General features: G+C 42.0%; 1 protein-coding gene across 3 annotated transcripts in view; it reads left to right on the top strand.

Annotated features, from left to right (window-relative positions):
• Nucleotides 1–13397, top strand: part of LOC140487134 (zinc finger protein 362-like) — an 85325-nt gene that overhangs the window by 6843 nt on the left and 65085 nt on the right. For 2 of the 3 annotated variants that reach the window (XM_072586680.1, XM_072586678.1), the window contains exon 1: nucleotides 2729–3052. The exons of the other annotated variant lie outside the window; for it this stretch is intronic. The gene's annotated coding sequence lies outside the window, so the exon portion shown is untranslated. Of the gene's footprint in view, nucleotides 1–2728; nucleotides 3053–13397 lie in introns of those variants that run through there. 3 annotated transcript variants of the gene reach the window in all.

Raw genomic sequence — 13397 nt, 5'->3', positions numbered from 1 at the left:
TGATGTTATATATTTGGATTTTCAGAAGGTGTTCGATAAGATATCACACATTAGAATAGTTAATGAGATAAAAGTATGTTAGCAAGGATAGAGGGTTGGCTAGCTAAAAGATGTTGTGATAAAGGGAGCATTTTCAGGATGGCCACAGTCACAAGTGGAATGCCACAGGGATTAGTGCTGGGATCACAATCACAATTATTGGTGATATATATTAATGACATGGCCAAGTTTGCGGATGTCACAAAAATGGTGGGAAGGCAGGTTGTGGTGATAACAGAGTCTGCAGAGGGATATATGCAGATTAAGTGAGTGGGCAAAAACTTTGCAGATGGAATACAATGTGGGAAAATGTGTATTTGTGCACTTTATGTGATGAATAGAGGTGCTGAATATTATTTTAATGGACAAGGACTGCAGAAAGCTGTAATAGAGATGGATTAGGGAGTCCTTGTGCATAAATCTCAAAACCCTAGCATACAGGTTCAGTTCAAGGGAAGGAAAATAGACTGTTGGCTTATTGAAATAGAATTAGAATTAGCCTTTCTTGTCATGTACTCTCGAATGAGTGCAGTGAAAAATTTGTAATGTCGCCTCTTGGTGCTATCTTATGTAGAGGGTACCTAAGCACAGGATACATAAGTATTTGTTACAGTCTTGAGAGAATCATAAATAAAAGTTCAGCATAATAATAAAGGATAAATAAGTTTTCTTTTAAAATGTACTAGCACTTTAGTCTTTTAACCAGGTCTGGGCTGGCTTTCAGACCAATTGGCCAAGCGTATAGGAGATGCTGGGCATCAATACTGGAGGCCTTGAAGGTCTCCACTCCACTAGCCTCTGGGACTTGCTGGTGCCATGCCAGCTTGCCCTGGGCTTCACCTCCACTCACCTGAATGGACTCACAAACTCTTAACATTTGCCTCTACCTGTGTGTTCGTTTTTTGCCGCTGTCTACCTATTATTGACTTATTTAACTCTGTGATCTGCCTGTGTTACTCGCAAGACAAAGCTTTTCACTGTGCCTCAGTACACGTGACAATACATTCAATTCAATTCAATTCACCTGCTATTTCAAAGAGGATGGAGTAGAAAAATAGGAAAGTCTTGCTAAACTGTGCAAGGCATTAGTGAGGTCACATCTGGAATGCAGTGAACAGTTTTGGTTCCCTTGGTTTAAGTAAGATATATTCCTGATGAAGGGCTTTTGCCCGAAACATCGATTTTACTGCTCCTCAGATGCTGCCTGAACTGCTGTGCTTTTCCAGCACCACTCTAATCTAGATATTGGTATCAGAGGCAATCCAGACAAGTTTCATGAGGTTGATCCCAGATATGGAGGGATTTTCGTATGAGGAGAGGTTGAATAGGTTGGGCCTTTACTCATTGGAATTGAGAAGAATGGGAGGCAATCTTATTGATTTGATTTGATTTTTTTGTTTTGATTTATTGTTGTCACGTACCGAGATACAGTGAAAAGTGCTTTTCTATGTGCTTTCCAGGCAGACCGTACAATACAAAGTGTATAAGGGTAGCAGAATTGAGTGCAGAATACAGTGTTACAGCTACAGAGAAGATGCATAGAGAGAGAGATCAACATGAACATTTGAGATATCTGACAAGATTCTTAGGGAACTTGACAGGGTAGATGCAGAAGGTTGTTTCTCCCAGTGGGAGAGTCTGGGAGCTGAGGGTACAAACTCAGAGCAGGAGTTCACCCAGTTATGACAGAGACGAGGAGGAATTTCTTCTCTGACGGAGTAGTGAATCTGTGGAATTCTTTACCATAGAGGGATATTGAAACGGAGTCATTAAGTTTATTCAAGGCTGAAGCCAACTTTTAATCAGTAGGGGAATCAGGGATAATGGGGAAAAGGCAGGAGTTGACGAGTATCAGATCAGCCAGGATCTCAGCGAATGGCAGACCAGACTTGGACTAAATGGCTTACTAATGCTCTTATGTCTTACTTTCATATGGGTATACAACTGTGAAAGGGTTTTTGGGACTTATTTTAATTATGGTAAAGATGCGGCATAAATGCAATCTGTTGTTGAAACCTGAGCCAAAATGCTGTAAACGTGGTGCTGACTATAAAGCAGAATATGTGTTGAAGACTTGACATGAGGAGTTTTAATACCCCAGGATTTACGGGTACAAAATATTGCAATCAATGGCAACACTTAAATGTAGATACTTTAATAAATCATGCCAAGGTGCTTCAGAGATGTGTTTTCAACAGCTGGTCACATAAAGAGTGAGGGCAGATGGCCAAAGCTTTAGGATTGAAGGTGCATCCTTAAGTAGCAAAGAGAGGTGGGAAAGGAAGAGATCAAAGGTGGAAGTACCACAGCTCAGGGGCCTCAGTATATGAGGTGCAGCACTGCTGAAGTGACCATAATTAGAGGAGCTCACAGCTAGGGCTGGAGAAGGTTGCAGGGAGAGGGAACTGGAAAACAAGGACGAGAGTTTCAAAAGCAAAGATGCTCCTCAACAAAAGCACTGTGAAATAAAATGAGAGAAAAACACAGCAAGATCAATTTATTTTTTAAAAAGATGCAGGACTGTAGGAATGTGTCTCAAGCGGTGGCTCAAAACAGACGGAGCTCATCTCGCACAAAGCGGCTAATATTTAATTCCAGTGAACCGAATATCAGGAATGGGGCGTTCAATCCGCCAGAGCCTAGACTGCTTTTACGCCCATTGCTGGAGACGAATTTCCAGGGAACTCATTCCCTGCAGTTTATAGACTCCGCCAGTCCCCCTCGTGGAAGTGCAATTTCTAAAAAAAAAGAGATGGGTAGAAATGTCTTTTTTAAAAAATTTTCTGCAGCTGGGCATGGCATCCTAGGGCTGTGTGAGTCAGTAAAATAGGCTGCAAATAATAAGCTGGTTTCTCCAGCCCCAGACCCCCTCACTGCCTGCAGTAACCAGAAGTGAATAGCAGGCGACCCGGAAGATGAGATCTGCCTGAAACAAGCCCGAAGATCATCGCAACCCTTTTATTTTTTTTATAAACCAAGTTTTTTTTTAAAAAAAGACCCCTTTGCAAGCAAGGTCTGTATGCAATGCTCTGATTTCAAAACTGGGTTGGCTGCATTCAATGCAAAAGGCGCTTGTGGTGCAAGGATGGTGGGGAGGGGGGGGATTGAAGGCGAGACGAACCTTTTTTTTTGCTCTGTGCAAAGTGGTTTCCTAATGCATTTTCAGATCTTTGGGTTTTGCATTCAAATGCAATGCAAGGCATGCGTGTTCTAGGAAGTGTTGAAGCGTCTGAATTTTTTTTAAAAAGAGTGTGTGTGTGTGCCGGGCAATTCAAACCCTTGGCAATTCTTAAATCGCACGTAAACAATGAATCATCAAGACATGCAAATGTGATTTCAGATCTGAGCTTCTTTTTCTCTCTCTCTCTCTGTCTCATTACTTTGGGACCTGCAAAATATGGCGACTCTATGTCCTTTTTTTAAAAAAAAACACCGGCTGCCATTTTTGTTTTTTTTTCTTCTTTTGTCGCTTTTTAAAAAGAATTTCTTTTGCAAAAAAAGTTTTATTTTTACCCCGCAGACGGGGTGAAAATGCAGGAGAGGTTGAGCAGACACAGGGGGGTATTTGCACCACCCTCTGCAATATCAGAAAGCCCACATTTCTTTTTGTAATCGCATGCAAAGTTCCTGCAACAAATGCATCTCGTTTTAATTTCTTGAAAATTTTTTTCTTTCTCCCTCAACAACCCCCCCCCCCCACTTTCCCAAACAATTGCAAATCCTTTAATGGAGAGCGAAACGTTTTAGCGCCTTTTCAGAATTTTTAACACCCACAAAAAAAGAAATTTGATACTTTGGGATGGAACTGTTACTGATGGGATTTGTAACAAGTTTCTATATAGTTTTAAGGTTGAAATGGAAGATATGTCCTGAAAGATTCCAGTTCCTTTATCGTTTTAAAATTGAAATGGAAACCTTGTTCTGAAAGATTCAAGTTTTTTTAAATGTTATTTTTCTCTAGGCCTGTGCCAAAAAGTTTTGCATTGAGTGAACAAGATGTTTTAATTTCATTCAACATTGGTGAATGCCTCAGTTTTCTCTTTTTTAAAACAAAAGTGAAAGTGTGACCTTTTAAATCTGTTCATTTTAATGATTAATGTGGGATTAATTTCTGTAAAGTATTATTATCGGGATTAGTGTGGAAAATATAACTGTTAGGAATATCTCTCGAGTTGGGAGGGGAATGGTACTTGGCAGAATTTTTAAAATAAAAAATGTGATGATAAAGTTGCCGATTTTGGAACTGCCCTGACACAGGGATGTTATTTGATGTTGTAGTTGTTGATTGATTCACTAATGGATGGAAGAAATCGCTTCTGCCTGTGTTGGACGAGTGGCTCCAAGGTGTCCTCCCACAGCCATCCCATTCATCTGCAGGAGAGTTTTGTAGAACCACTCGGGGAGTCTGACTGTAGGCGCCTTACAGGGCTGGCCATACAGTCTGTCTGTCTGACTGACTGAGGAGATTGTGAAGTTCTTCATTCCTGGTTTTGGGTGATTCTCAATGGGGAGCAGATTGTCAGTTTGGAGCCTACAGAGATGACCAATCTAGATGGTCAGCTAAGTGGTTAGTTTTGCATCCAGACAGGTGATCCAGGGTATGTTGGCAGGGCATGCAGTCAGTTTTGGTGTCTGGGTGGATCACCTCGGGCCACGTTGTGTTGTGGCCTGTTGGTTAGTTTCTAAACTGACATGAGGTATCTAATCGGAACTCATTGAGGTATTGACCCTGATTTCACTTTTCTGGAGACTTCCTGCCGTGCGTGGTGGAGTTGGGCCAACAGTGCAGAATATTTCAGAGCGAGTGCAGTGGACTTTCAGCATTGGCAGTTTATTGACTCCTCTCTGTTCGAAATGTCTTGCAGTCATTCCGAGAAACAATATCAAAGTTAACTGTGGCCTTGGGATCAGGCCAAACCGATGAAAAGATTTTATTATTTTCTGTAGCAGTACATGGAATTGAAACTGTTTGATCTCCTGTGGTTTATCTGGTGTTTCATGCACCTCTGGAGGACCAGCTTTCACAACTTTAGTCTTTGATGGTGTTAACTCTATAAGTTAACACAATTGGTCATTCTTTCAGTGTGAAGTTATTGGTCCATAAAAGGTAGGAACAGAAGGAGGCCATTCAACCCATTAAGTCTACTGTGCCATTCAATGAGATCACAGCCAATTTGGTAGTTCCCAACTCCCCTTGCCAGTATTTTCCCCAAAACCCTTAGTTCCCTTACTAATTTAAAAGCTGTCCATCTCAGCCTTGAATATATTTTAATCCCCAGCTTCTGTTGCCCTCTTTGGTAAAGAAGTCTTCAGATTGTCCACCCTCTGAGAGAAGAAATTCCTCTTCACCTCCATGTAACCCCTTATTGTGAGATTATGCCCTCTGGTCCTAGACTCTCCCACAAAGGGAATCAATCTGCATCTACCCTACTAAGCCTCCTAAGATTCTTTTACGACTCAATAAAGTCACCTCTCAATTCTTATAAATGTCGATGGGTGCAGGTCCAACCTACTCAATTTCTCTTCAAAAGACAATCCTTCCATACTCGAGATCAACCTTGTGAACCTTTTCTGGACTGTCTCCCATGCCAGTGTATCTTCGTTAAACAAAGGGAACAAAATTGTTGACATTAAATAGGGTGTAATCTAAATAGTGTTGTGTAGTTTTAGCAAAATCGCCCTATTCCTTTCAAAATAAAAGTAAACAGACTCTTTGCCTTTCCTACTCCCTCCTGACTCATTGGTGGGTTTTTGTGATTTATGCAACAGGACCTCAAAATCACTCAGCACTTCAACCTTTTCAGCTCCTCTATTCTTGTCAAAGCGCACAATGTTACATTATATTCCATCTACCAAATTAGTGCCTACTCACTTAAACTGTTTATAGCCCTCTATATCTTCCTTGTCTTCCCACCTATTTTTGTGTTATCTGCAAATTTGGCTATAGTACATTCATTTCCATCATCCAAGTTATTAATATACATTGTAAATAATTATGGCCACAACATTGACCCTTGTGGCACTCTAATCGTCACAGGTTGCCATTTTGAAAATTCATCCCTTATCCCAACGCTCTGTTTTCTGTTAGTTAGCTAATCCTCTGTCCATGCTAAAATATTCCCCCCAGCGCCATGGGGTCTTATTCAGTTGCATTATGTGTGGTACTTTATTGAAGGCTTTTTATAAACCAAATGTACAAGTGAATCTGTTCATTTATGCTTCAGTCTAACATATAAAATGATTTTAAAAGAAAAGTAATGTCAAATGAAAAGTAGTCCATGTAAATAAGCAGGCTATTGTAGGCTGGAGACATCTACACTCTGAGCCCAGCCCTCCTTGTTCGATTTGATAAAAGGATGTCCAGTGTACAGTTTTATTTTGGTCAGACTTGTCCATTTGGTGACAGAGATATGTGCGAACATATCACTTTGGCTAAATCAAAACTCACTTAATTTGTTTTCAAGTTTATCTGCTAAACGTATTGTTGGTTTATTTTAAATGGAGTAGCTAGGTAGCAACAACTGAACACTGAAACACCATGCCTCAGTGATCAAACACCCAAACAAAAGGACTTATAAGGTTAACACTAGTGAGGTGCAAGTTCTTAAGTGACTTATTTAACAGAGGCTAAGGCGCTATGGGCTGAAAGGCCTGTTTTTATGCTGTAACAATTCAGTGATACTGAATCAGCCAGAAAAGTCAAAGAGCAGAGTAGAACGGACAAAAAGTAAATTTAAAGCTGATGCCTGTCAGTTCTTCAGTTGAAGAATGATAAACACATAAAATAAGATTCGGCAGTAGTAATGATATGAAAGACCTTGAATATTTGCATAAATTTTGTGATATCAGGTTAAAATTTTGGGAATGAGTACAAAAGGTTTATTGGAGTCGTGGAGACATAACAGCGTGGAAACAAACCCTTCAGTCCAACTCGTCCACACCAGCCAGAAGTCCTAAATTAATCTAGTGCCATTTGCCACTGTTTTGGCCCAAATCCCTCTAAACTCTTCCTACTCGTGTACCAATCCAGATGCTTCTTAAATGTTGTAATTGTACCAACCTTTACCACTTCTTCTGGCAGCTCATTCCATACACGCACCACCACCCTCTGCCTGAAAAGCTTGTCCCTTTGGTCCCTTTTATATCTTTCCCCTCTCACCCTAAACCTATGCCCTCTACTTTTGGACTCCCACACCCTGGGGAAAAGACCTCCCTATCCATGTCCCTTGTGATTCTATAAATCTCTATAAGCTCACCCCTCAGCCTCCGACACTCCAGGGAGAACAGCCCCAGCCTATTCAGCCTCTTCCTCACAGCTCAAACCCTCCACCCCAGCGACATCCTTGTAAATCTTTTTTGAGCCTTTTCAAGTTTAACAACACCTTTCCTATTGCAGAGACCAGAACTGCACACAATATTCCAAAAAAGGTCGAACCAATGTAATGTACAGCCGCAAGATGACCTCCCAATTCCTATACTCAATGCTCTGACCAATGAAGGCAAGCATACCAAATGCCTGTGTCTACCTGAGACTTCACTTTCAATGAACTATAACCCTGCACCCCAACTTTATTTGGCCACACTCCTCCAGGACCTTACCATTATGGGTATAACTCCTGCCCAGATTTGCCTTATCAAAATGCAGCACCTCATTTATCTAAATTAAACTCCCTCTGCCATTTCTCAGCCCATTGGCCCATCTGATCAAGATTCTGTTGTGCACTGAGGTAATCTTCTTTGCTGTCCACTACACCTCCAACTTTGATGTCATCTGCAAATTTACCAACCATTTATCCTATGTTCATATCCAAATCATTTATATAAATGGTGAAAAGCAGTAGACCCAGCACTGATCCTTGCGGCACACCACTGGTCACAGGCCTCCAGTCTGAAAATCAACCCTGTATCACCATCCTATCTCTGCTACCTTTGAGCCAATTTTGTATCCAAATGGCTAGTTCTGTCTGTACTCCATGTGATCTCAGCTTGCTAACCAGTTTACCATACAAGACCTTGTCGAACGCTTTGCTGAAGTCCATACCGATCACGTTCACCATTCTGCCTTCATCAGGGTCACTTCTTTGTCACTTCTTCAAAAATACTCAAGCAAGTTAGTGAGACATGATTTCCCACGCACAAAGCCATGTTGACTCTCCCTAATCAGTTCTTGCCTTTCCAAATACGTGCAAATCCTATCCATTATAATCCCCTCCAACAACTCACCCAGTACTGACATCAGGCTGACTGGTCTAAAGCTCCCTGGCTTATCCTTTTCACCTTTCTTTAAATAATGGTACCACATTAACCAACCTCCAGTCTTCTGGCACCTCACCCATGGCTATTGATGATGCATAGATCTCAGCAAGGGGCCCAGCAATCACTTCCCTCGCTTCCCACAAAGTTCTAGGGTACACCTGATCATGTCCTGGGGATTTATCCACCTTTATGCGTTTTAAGATGTCAAATACCACCCACTTCTGTGGTATGGAAATTTTTCAAGTTGTTGCTATTTATTTCCCCATGTTCTTTATCTTTCATATCCTCCTTCTCCAGAGTGAACATTGATACAAAATGCTCATTTAATATTGCCCCCAACTCCTGCAGTTCCACACATAAGCATCCTTGTTGATCTTTAAGGGGCTCTATTCTCTCCCTAGTTATTCTTTTGTCCTTAATGTGTTTGTAGAATCTCTATGGGTTTTCCTTAACCCTATTTGCCAATGCTATCTCATATTACCTTTTTGCCCTCCTGATTTCCCTCTTGCATATATTCCTACTGCTGGGGATTCACTCAATCCCTGCTGTCTATACTTGATATATGCCTCCATTTCTTGACCAGGGCCTCAATTTCTCTAGTTATCCAGCATTTCCTACACCTACCAGCCTTGCCCTGTCTCTGGTCTCTCAGTATCTCATTTTTTAAATACTTCCCACTTTCCAGCCATCCCTTTACCTGCAAATGGCTGCCCCCTGTCAACTTATGAAAGTTCTTGCTTCATACTGTCAAAATTGGCCTTACTTCAATTTAGAACTTTAACTTTTGGATCAGGTCTATCCTTTTCTGTAACTATTTGAAAACTAATAGAATTTTATGATCACTAGCCCCAAAGTGCTCCCCCACTGATACCCCAGTCACTTGCCCTGCTTTATTTCCCTTCTTTACTCGGTAAATCTACAAACTGAATAAGAGAATACACACTTAGCAGGTTCCTCTCCATCCAAGTTCATGCACTATGGCAGTCCCAGTCTATGTCTGGAAAGTTAACATTTCCTACCATTACGACTTTATTACTCTTACAGATAACTGAGATCTCCTTACAAAAACAAATTTCCTGCTGCCACTGGGTGGGTGAGGGAGGGGGGGGGGGAGGGTGGGGGTCTAAAGTACAATCCCAATGATGTGATCGTCCCTTTCTTATTTCTCAGTTCGACCCAAATAACTTCGCTGGATGTACTCCTCGGAATATCCTCCCTAAGTAGACCCATAATATTATTCCTAATCAAAAATGCCAGTCCCCCTTCCTCTCTTGGCCCCATTTACATCCCTCCTATAGCACCTATATCCTGTAACATTAAGCTGCTGGTTCTATCCATCACTGAGCCATGTTTCTGTAAAAGCTATGGTTACCTCGGTCCTTTGTTTTCAACCATGCCTTGAGTTCATCTGCCTTACCTGTCAGGCCTCTTGTGTTGAAATAAATATAGTTTAATTTATCAGTCCTACCTCGTTCTCTGACTTGCTCCTGCCTCAGGTTATAGTACAACAGGTTTATTTGGACACACGAGCTTTCAGAGCACTGCTTCTTCATCAGATGGTTGAGGAGCAGGACCAAAAGATACAGAATTAATATCAAAAGATTACAGTGTTATGCAACTGAAATGATATATTGAACAAATCTAGATTGCTGTTAAGCCTTTCATCTTTTAGAATGGGTTACAGGTTTCAGTTCATTAATATGTAAATCCTGGAACTTCTTTTAATTCACATTCTCGAGATAACTTATGGTTTTATAAAAACAGTGACATCTCAGCTCAGACAAATCTTTAAAGGTGTGAGGTTAGAATCTGTCTGTCTCCCAGTCTTGAGTCAGACCGGTTCTATTTCCAAAGTGGAACTTATAAAATATTACATGGATTGCCTGCCTGCAGATGTGTGCTTTTTGAGCAAAATAGAATATATCTGCAAATATAATTCTGCAAATGTAAAATCACTTATATGTGTGTGCGCGCATGAGAGAGAGAGAGAGTGTGTGTGTGTGTGTGCGCGTGTGAGTGCGAGTGCAAGTGAGAGAGTGTATGTTTGTATGTGTAGATGCTTGGTAAAGTATGTGTATGTGAGTGTGATGGTTTATAAGCCTGTGGGAGTGTGGGGACTTGAGTGTGTGTGTATGAGAGAGGGTCTGCATGAGTGTGTGGGTGAGAGAGTGTATAGTGTAGTGGAGTCACCTGCCGTGTGACGTGAACCCAAGATCCTGGTTGAGACCATCCTCATGGATATCGAACTTGGCTATCAGCCTCTGCTTAGCCACATTGCAATGTTGCGTACCTCGAAGTCCACCTTGGAGGGTGATCATCCAAAGATCCAAGGCTGAATGTCCTTGACCACTGAAGTGTTACTCAACTGGGAGGGAATAACCCTGTCTGTTGATTGTTGCGTGTATCCGTTCATCTGCTGTTGTAGCATCTGCTGGGTTTCACCAACGTACCATGCTTCGGGGGCATTCTTGCTTGCAATGTATGAGATAGACAACATTGCCGAGTCACATGAATACCTGTCGCGCACATGGTTGGTGGTGTCCCCACGTGTAATGGTGGCATCCGTGTCGAACTCTGACTCGTCTTGCAGTGGTTACCATGACAGGGTTGTCCGGTGTTGTAGTCAATGTCATCCTGTGGGCTGGACAGTTTGCTGTGAACAATGATTTGTTTAAGGTTTGGCGGTTGTTTAAAGGTGAGAAGTGGAGGTGTGAAAAAGGTCTTGGTGAGATGCTCATCCTCATCGACAATGTGTTGCAGGCTGCGAAGAACATGGCGTAGTTTCTCCCCTCCTGGGAAGTACTGAGCAATGAAGGGTACCCTATCGGTTCCATCCCGTGTCTGACTCCTGAGGAGGTCATTACGGTCACATTCCTCCTCATCTGAACAGATCTTGTGTATGCTTGGGCTTGTCCGTATGGGATGGTTGTTTTGATATGTTTAGGGTGAAAGCTAGAGATGTGCAGCATCTGCACCCATATGGACAAGCTCTACGCACGTATAGGATCTGTTCAGATGAGGAACGTGACGGACACTTGAAGGTGCTGAAGGATGACCTCACATGAACAGGGTACAATGCTCAACTCATCGCTTGCCAGTTCCAGAGTGCCACAACGAGAAACCGTAATGACCTCCTCAGGAGTCAGACATGGGATGCAACCGATAGGGTACCCTTCATTGCTCAGTACTTCCCAGGAGGGGAGAAACTACACCATGTTTTTCACAGCCTGCAACACATTGTCAATGAGGATGAGCACCTCGCTAAGACATTCCCTGCGCCTCTACTTATCACCTTTTAAACAATCATCAAATCTTAAACAAATCATTATTTGCAGCAAACGCCCCAGCCTTCAGGATGACATTGACCACAACACCCTACAACCGTGTCATCGCAACCACTGCAAGACGTGTCAGAGTGTCAACACGGATACCACTATTACATGTGGGACATCACCTACCATGTACGCAATAGGTATTCATGTGACTCGGCCAACGTTGTCTATCTCATACATTGCAAGCAAGAATGCCCCCGAAGCATGGTACGTTGGTGAAACCCAGCAGATGCTACGACAGCAGATGAACGGATAAACGCAACAATCAACAGACAGGGTTATTCCCTCCCAGTTGAGTAACACTTCAGTGGTCAAGGACATTCGGCCTTGGATCTTTGGATGATCATCCTCCAAGGTGGACTTCGGGATACATAACAATGCAAAGGTGGCTGAGCAGAGGCTGATAGCCAAGTTCGGTACGCATGAGGATGGTCTCAACTGGGACCTTGGGTTCATGTCACCCTACAGGTGACCCCACTACATTACACACACTCTCACACATACGCACACACTCTTACATACTCATGCAGACTCTCTCTCATACACATGCTGTCTCTCACATACACCCACATGCACACACCCTCTCACAGGCATATATTCCATCACACTCACACTTTACTGAGCATCCACACACACAAGCACACTCTCTCTCACGTGCACTCGCACTCTCACGCATGCTCGCTCTCGCTCTCTCTCTATTTCTCTCTCTCTCGCTCTCTCTCTCTCATGCATGCACACACATATAAGTCTATGGGGTCAATTTACATTTGCAGAATTGTATTTGCAGGTACATTCTATTTTGCTCAAAAAGCACATAATCTGCAGACAGTCAATCCATTTAATATTAAAAAAAATCCACTTTGGAAATAGAATCAGTCTGACTTGAGATTGGGATACAGACTCTAACTTAACACCTTCAATGCATTGTTTGAGCTGAGATGTTACCTTTTTTTAAATAAAACTTTAAGTTCTCTCGAGAATGTGACTTTAAAGAAATTCTGGGATTTACATATTAATGAACCAAAAACCAGCAGCCCATTCTAAAAGATGAAAGACTTAACAGCAATCTAGGTTTGTTCAATATATATTTCAGTTGCATGACACTGTAATCTTTTGGGATAAATTTCGTGTCTTATGGTCCTGCTCCACAACCACCTGATGAAGGAGCAGTGCTCAAGCATATTGATGTCTGTCACAGGAAACCCTCATGATTAATCACTGCCCAAAAGAAGAGATTTTTAAAAATAAGTTAAACGTTAAAAGGCTGTCTGAGGGGCACAAATGAAATTGCTTTACATCAATTTCACTCACTGTAATGAAGTTCAGACACAAAGTCAGCCGCCTCCAAGAAAGGCAAAGTTAAAAATCACACAACGCCAGGTTATAGTCCAACAGATTTAATTGGAAGCACATAAAAGCTAGTGCTTCCAAATAAACCTGTTGGACTATAATCTAATATTGTGTGATTTTTAAAAACTTTGTCCATCCCAGTCCAACACTGGCTCCTCCACATCATTGTTCCTTGACTATTTAACTGGACCAATCTCAGACTTGCCTCTTTTCTCACTATCTCTTTGGGTCCGACCCCTTCCCCCACCATTATTAGTTTAAAGCCTCCCGAGAAGCACTAGCAAATCTCCCGCCAGTATGTTAGGCCCCTTCCAATTCACATGCAACCAGTCCTTCTTATACAGGTCACGTCTACCCCAGAATAAATTCCAATAATCCAAAAATGTGAATCCTTCTTCCTTGTACCAAGTCCTCAGCTGC

Source organism: Chiloscyllium punctatum, chromosome 16 (genome assembly GCF_047496795.1).
Source record: "Chiloscyllium punctatum isolate Juve2018m chromosome 16, sChiPun1.3, whole genome shotgun sequence".
Lineage (NCBI taxonomy): Eukaryota > Metazoa > Chordata > Chondrichthyes > Orectolobiformes > Hemiscylliidae > Chiloscyllium > Chiloscyllium punctatum.
This window is presented reverse-complemented; position numbering and strand designations above follow the sequence as displayed.